Source organism: Giraffa tippelskirchi, chromosome 6 (genome assembly GCF_054371585.1).
Source record: "Giraffa tippelskirchi isolate mGirTip1 chromosome 6, T2T-mGirTip1v1.2.pri, whole genome shotgun sequence".
NCBI lineage: Eukaryota > Metazoa > Chordata > Mammalia > Artiodactyla > Giraffidae > Giraffa > Giraffa tippelskirchi.
This window is the reverse complement of record NC_137280.1, coordinates 71,882,309-71,889,362: the sequence shown is the minus strand read 5'-3', so window position 1 is coordinate 71,889,362 and position 7,054 is coordinate 71,882,309.

Here is a 7,054-nt window from a genome sequence, read left to right as displayed (position 1 = left end):
TGTCCGATGGATGCCAGGAAGTTCCAAGAGGATGGTAATGTTTGTTTGCTTTGCCTTGTGGTTCTTTTCATTCTTGAGTTCTTCCTATATACCCATGGCAGGCTTATAAGAAGCATTCAATAAATATTAGCTGTTAAATTATTTATAATGATACTTTGAAAGGAGTGTAACTTCCCACTAAGAATAGCCCTTAACGTGTTCTATGTGTATCCCATTGTGCTTGGAATTCTATTATCATCTAAGGATTATTTCTTGCAACTGTTCAAAAATAGACAGCATTCTGTTCAATAAAATACCCATGGTAAGGAGATTTATATATACACTATTATTTTTAATAATTGCATTGTCCTACTTTCATAAGTTTTTGATAAACAAGTGTGCTAAATTGTGGCCTGTATTTTCTCCTGGTATTTAATTTTTTTTCTCTGTAATGTGACTTCAAGATTATCCAGTAGAGGGATTTCCGTATGCAACTACTAAAGGAATGCAAAATTTTAATGCAGCAAAACACAGTTTGACAGGAGGATTACCAGTGTGATCTGACAAGCTCCCTGGGAGCTTGGCCTCCTCAGGCAATAATTAGGACAAAAGCAGTACTGCTTATCGTATGGTTGAATAGATATGAGAATTTAGGAAGAAGGATATTAAGTCTAGTTTGGGCCACTGTTATTTTTTGTTGCCCAGCATCTGTTTACCTGCTCTCTGGTAACCTTAACTCAATTTCCTTCAAGATTTTGTGACTTGAAATTTAAGTCATTAAATGTGGGCTTCCTCTGATCTATTAGTATTGGATGTGAGAGAAAACACAAGAGATGTCCTGGACTTCCCTGATAGCTCAGTTGGTAAAGAATCAGCCTGCAATGCAGGAGACCCTGGTTTGATTCCTGGGTCAGGAAGATCCCCTGGAGAAGGAATAGGCTACCCACTCCAGTATTCCTGGGCTTCCCCTGTGGCTCAGATGGTAAAGAATATGCCTGCAATGTGGGAGACCTGGGTTTGATTCCTGGGTTGGGAAGATACCTGGAGAAGGGAAAGGCTCCCCACTCCAGTATTCTGGCCTGAAGAATTCCATGGACTGTAGACTCCATAGGGTCACAAAGAGTCAGACTTGACTGAGCAACTTTCACTTTCACTTTCCTCTGATCTATGAGTGTTGGATGTGAGGGAAAACACAAGAGATGTCCTTGTGACAAGGGACAAAATAACCTAAAGCCTAGATCCATAAAACCTCTTTCTAAGGCTTGTGGGTAAATATTTTATGTTAGGATATCCCAGGAGTCTCAAAAATAACGTAACTAACAGCATACAGTTTTTTCCTGACGTGTCCCTACTAATTTATCATAGGGTATTGGGTCATTATGATGGGGGTGCACTGGGGAATGATTGACCTGGCAATTTATGTCACACATTTGCACTGGAATAAAGTAGCAATTTTATATTCTTATACTCCTTTATCAAAATCTTCCCCTTGTAACTGAGTTTGTTCTAATGAGGCAAACGCGTGAGTGCACGGATGCTCAGTTGCTCAAACATACCTGATTCTTTGCAGCTCCATGGACTGTAGCCCACCAGGCTCCTCTGTCCATGGAATTCTCCAGGCAAGAATACTGAAGTGGATTGCCCTTTCCAACTCCAGGAGATCTTTCCAGCCCAGTGATCAAATCCATGTCTCCTGCATTGACAGATGGATTCTTTACCACTCTGCCACCTGGGAAGCCCACAGAGGCAATCAAAGGGATTGAAACATTTACATGTCTATTTCCAGTTTATTTAATTACTTTTTACATTACCTATACAATTTTTAAAATATTTCAAGTGCCATTTAAGGTTTGTGGATCAACTGCTATGTGGTTTCATTCTGGAAATTCCTCAGCTATCCTCTAACAGCAGCCACGAGACTCACCCCCTTCAGGCAGCCTACCAGAAACCCAGAAGAAACAGGGTTGACCATGAATTCAGTGTATCTTTCTCAGTGGCAGCACTGACCCATTACCTTTTCTTTCTAACTGGAGGATAGTTGCTTTACAATGTTGTGTTAGTCCCTGCTGTACAACAACATGAATCAGCCTTATGTATACATATATCCTCTTTCTCCTGAGCCTCCCTCTCACCTCCTCCAATTCCAGCCCTTTAGGTCATCACAGGGCACTGACCTATAAAGTTTCAGAAAGTCGTAGCAGAGGGTTTCCCTAGTGGTTCAGTGGTAAAGAATCTACCTACCAACGCAGGAGACCCAGACTTGATCCCTCATCCAGGAAGATCCCACATGTTGCGGAGCCACTAAGCCCTGCTCCACGACTCCTGAGCCTGTGCTCTTGATACATGCCACAGCTCCTGACGCCTGTGCCCCCGAGAGACCACGGTCCCCAACAAGAGAAGCCACGGCAATGAGAAGCCTACACACTGCAACAAAGATCCAGAGCAACCAAATAAATAAATAATTTTAAAAAAAGTTACAACAGAGATAGAGAGGGAGAGAAGGAGGAAGGCAGAGAGAGAAATGGAGGTGGAGAGACAGAAAAGGCTTTCAGGATCTCTTGTGCTATTGAATAGCAGTGTGACACTCTCAAGTGGCGTTGGATAAATCCATGAAGACAAAGATGTTTTTAAAATAATCAAGCGTGTGGCTTTTGATAATGGATGAAGTGGACTCAGATTCATAGAAGATCCATAAGATAAACATGAGAAATGTATTTCACGTACAACTATGACAGTTTACTCAAGTTTGGATTCGGGTTTGTAGGGTTACATTCTTACCTGATAATGAGTTGTTATCTGGGCTTTAACTTGCAGGGGTCCCACTGTGTTTGGCTCAGCTGAAGAGCTTATGTAGCGATCCTTGGGTCTTCAGCTACTACATCGTAAGAAGCACTGCCCCATCATAGTGGCAGGCTACCATTGAACTATGCCTAAACCTGCAAAAGCCGCTCTTACCAACCAATGGTGGGAATACGGGAGGAAGAGAGTCAGAAGTCACTTAATGGACATGCTTTCCTTCAAACTCCAAACACAAAGTTGTACCCAATACTTGTCAGCAAATGAACAGCAACCAACCAACAAACAGAAAGCACGGTGGTACTGAATGTTCGATCCCTGGGTCGGGAAGATCCCCTGCGGGATGATATGGCAACCCACTCCAGTATTCTTGCCTGGGAAATCCCACGGACAAGAGGAGCCTGGTGGCTTACAGCCCATGGGGTTGCAAAGAGTCAGACACAACTGACCGAGGAAACAACAGCTAAGGCTTCTGATCACCACTCCCCCTACCCAACCCCGGCCCCAGGGGAGACCAGAGCCGCAGGGCTTTGTGTGGCCTCGTCCCGCTTTTGGTTCTGACCTAGCGGCAGTGAGGGACGTGGTAAAGTGTTCAGGAAATGAGTGAAACCAAACAGACGGCTGAGCGGTTTGATGGCAGCTAAGGGGCAGTATTCTTTATGTAATAATATTCTGGTCTGTTAAATTTCATACATCTCTTCTTGATTTAGTGCCAGGCGCTTGCAGTCGTGGGCGAGTCAATTCTCATGGCTTCCAAGGGGAGGCTGATCTTTGAAGAAGTCTCTCAAGTGGCTCTGAACACCAACACTCTGGATCCCCCTAAAGAGGTGATCACGTGTTTGCACCCCTTCAGCCCCTTTTCTCCTCCTCTCTGAAGCATTGAAATCCTCTTCCTACTGACTGTCACCCAAGGGTACTGGCGCTGCGTTTTGGAAAGCAATATGTGTGTTCCTGCATCCGAAGTCATCAGATATTTCTGTTTATTCATAATAGATTATTGGCACATCTATCATTTGCCATGTACTCTCCACAGAGATTTAATATTTTAAGAAGAGGGAGAAGATTCTGTTCCCAAGGAATGCATAGTCAAAAAGACAGTTCATTAAATTGGGGGGGTGGTGGAAAGAATGGGATGATCTATTATCAAATTATGCATTATAAAACAGTTGTGTATCAAATAGCTTAAGTTGCTTTAACTTTTTGAAGTTAACAGCTTTCAGTTTATTTAAGCACCCGTTCCATGGCAGCTTTATCTCAGTGTCTTGTTTTGAGATACTATCTGTTTATCAATCTATATCTATATGTAAAAGAAAAAAGAGCATTTGTATGTGCCAAGCAGCACAAAAGGTGTTGGTGGCAGAAACAAAACACTGATTCCTGTTTTCAAGAAGTCAGTAGCTATGATGGATACAGAATGGTTCCTCTAACGAGAGTGCACAGTGCACATTAAGGGAAGGCTTCCTGGAGAAGCAGAGAGGTAACCTGATGCTAGTACACAAACGCATTCACAATAGCTGTCAGGGGGTTAAGAAAGTATGTGAAGCAGAAGCAGTGTTTGTCAGGGCTTCCCTGGTGGCTCAGTGGCTAAGACATCACACTCACAAGGCAAGGGGCCTGGGTTTGATTCCTGGTTGGGGAACTAGATCTCACACACCACAACTAAGGTCCTATATGTCACAACTAAGACACAGCTAAATAAATAAAATAAATATATATATTTTTTAAAGAAGCAGTGCCTGTAATAGTGACTGCTTTGCGTGCAGGCTAAGTCACTTCAGTCCTGTCTGACTCTTTGTGACCCCATGAACCCCATGAAGCCCACCAGGTTCCTCTGTCCATGGGATTCTCCAGGCAAGAATACTGGAGTGGGTTGCCATCCCTCCTTCAGGGGGTCTTCCCGACTCAGGGATGGAACCCGCATCTCTCTCTTACATCTACTGCATTGGCAAGAGGGTTCTTTACCACTAGTGCCACCTGGGGAAGCCCAGTGACTGCTTTACATGTAGTGACCTGCAGAGATCATGCTAGTAACTAAAAACATTTAAATTCAACTTAAAATAAACAAAAACACTGCAGGTCAGATCGAGTCCACAAGCCAGCAATTTATGACTTGATTTAGAGTTTGCCAGATGGAGAAGGAGGCAGGAAGGTGTGTGGCAGAAAGAATCAGAGACAAACAAGCTCCTCAAGGCCTTCACTGTAGTTTTGCCAACTTTGTATTTTCTTAATGCTCAATGCTCTGTTAATAGCAGAGGATCAGTAAATATGTACTGAAATGGAAAAAAAGAAGTATCAAAGTCAGGCCTGAGGGCTGAGAGGGAGTGTGACGGGGCTCAGAACAGCTAAGTCTGGTAGAAAGCGATGTGTTTGTCTCTAAGGCTTTTTTCATTCTTTAGCTTCAAGTCTGGCCAAGCAGCTTCTTTGGTTTCCTTCCTATCAGTCCCGATAGAGACTTAATTTTTTGCTGGGTTTAAAGGGAGCATAGAAGACAGGTATTGAGGTTTGGTTTATTCAACCCACTCTTCCCTCCCTACTGGCTCTCTAGAACCCTCCATCCGTGCCGTTGCAGTGAGCATGGACACATCTGATGTCAGCTGCCTGTATCTGAAAATAAGACAGAGGCTCCTCAGGCCTGAGTCATGAGGAAACATGCTGCTGTTGAGCACGAATTCTAGGGGCATATTCAGCATCTGCCTCCATGCCAAGCCTTCTTTCTCACCAATACTTGAATTCTTCAAGACTTGGCTAAGCTCTGCTATTGTTGCTGCTGCTGCTGCTAAGTCGCTTCAGTCATCTCTGACTCTGTGCGACCCCATAGATGGCAGGCTACCAGGCTCCCCTGTCCCTGGGATTCTCCAGGCAAGAACACTGGAGTGGGTTGCCATTTCCTTCTCCAATGCATGAAAGTGAAAAGTTAAAGTGAAGTTGCTCAGTCATGTCCGACTCTTCGCTACCTCATGGACTGCAGCCTACCAGGCTCCTCCGTCCATGGGATTTTCCAGGCAAGAGTACTGGAGTGGGGTGCCACTGCCTTCTCCCTGCTATTGTTAAAACGTCACAAAACCTACATTCTGCCACTCTCTCATCTATAGCATTCTCCTCAGGCCCCTCAGCGCCAACGGAAAGAAAAGAAGACCAGCACTCTCCTAGAGCCGTCAATGCCATGCTGCAGGCCAGGACGCTACTTGTCTGTTTCTGGAAATGACCCATTCTCCTCCACCAAACCTCGATCTGGCTTTCTAAGCCCTTCTAGTTCTCATCTACTTCCAACGAAGTAGTTTGTCTACAAAACAACCTCATAAATACTTGGCCATTTGCCTTTTCTTAGTCATTTTTCTGATCTCATCTTTTCCTTAATGCAAGTCTCTGTAAGCTCTTGGGTGCATCTCTACCTGAAAGAGTGGAGACAATGGGCAGGTGTGACCCCAGACTCCTTAACCAGTTTGGAGCTGTGGTCATGTGTTCCAGTTGTGTGTGTAAAAAACACATTCAGAGGAAATGAGTACTTTTCTCTTTTTTTTCCCTTCCTGATTTAAGCGTTCAACACCCCTGTCTCTCAGGAGATTATACTCTGATGAGTTAGGTGGACCACTGATGAACTTCCAGGATTCATCTTGTTCACTGATTGAACACCTAGAAAAAGACTTCCCAACTGATTTCACTATATTTCACAGCTGATGAAATGATGAGATTATGCCTTCAGTTGGCAGCCAGTAGTTTATAAAGCATGTGGCACAGAGTAGACGGACTGGACATGCGTTTTAGCAAACTGTTTGCAGTGATCACAGAAAATCGCTGACCTGATGGAAGAGCAGGATTCCTAGTTGTTTCATCTGGGCTCATAGACTGATGCTGAATGCAGAGGATTTACTGCCTGGTGGTGAAATGAGCTATGGAAAACTGAACAAAAGAAAGAACAAGACTCTTTATTAGTCTTTTTGAAAGAATCTGTTCCATGGAGGTAAAATGAGGGGAGTGCCAAAGTAGGAGTTATCACTTTTTGTGTGCTCAAACTGCCTCTCCAGGTCGGAGGTTAATAATGACAAGCTGCATTGGGTATAGACCAGAAAAGGAAGTGGAAAGGGTAGAGATGAGACTGACATGAAGAACATCCCATGTTTGTCAGGAAAATGAGTCTGGACGTAATTTTTAAGCAAACAGAGCCAAGGAAGCATATTATCTAAGAAGGAGGTATACTCGAAGGCATTCTCTCTTTTGTTTTTTTGCTTGTTGCTTTATTTTTTTTTGGCGGAGGGAGTGCATGCCACATGGCTTGTGG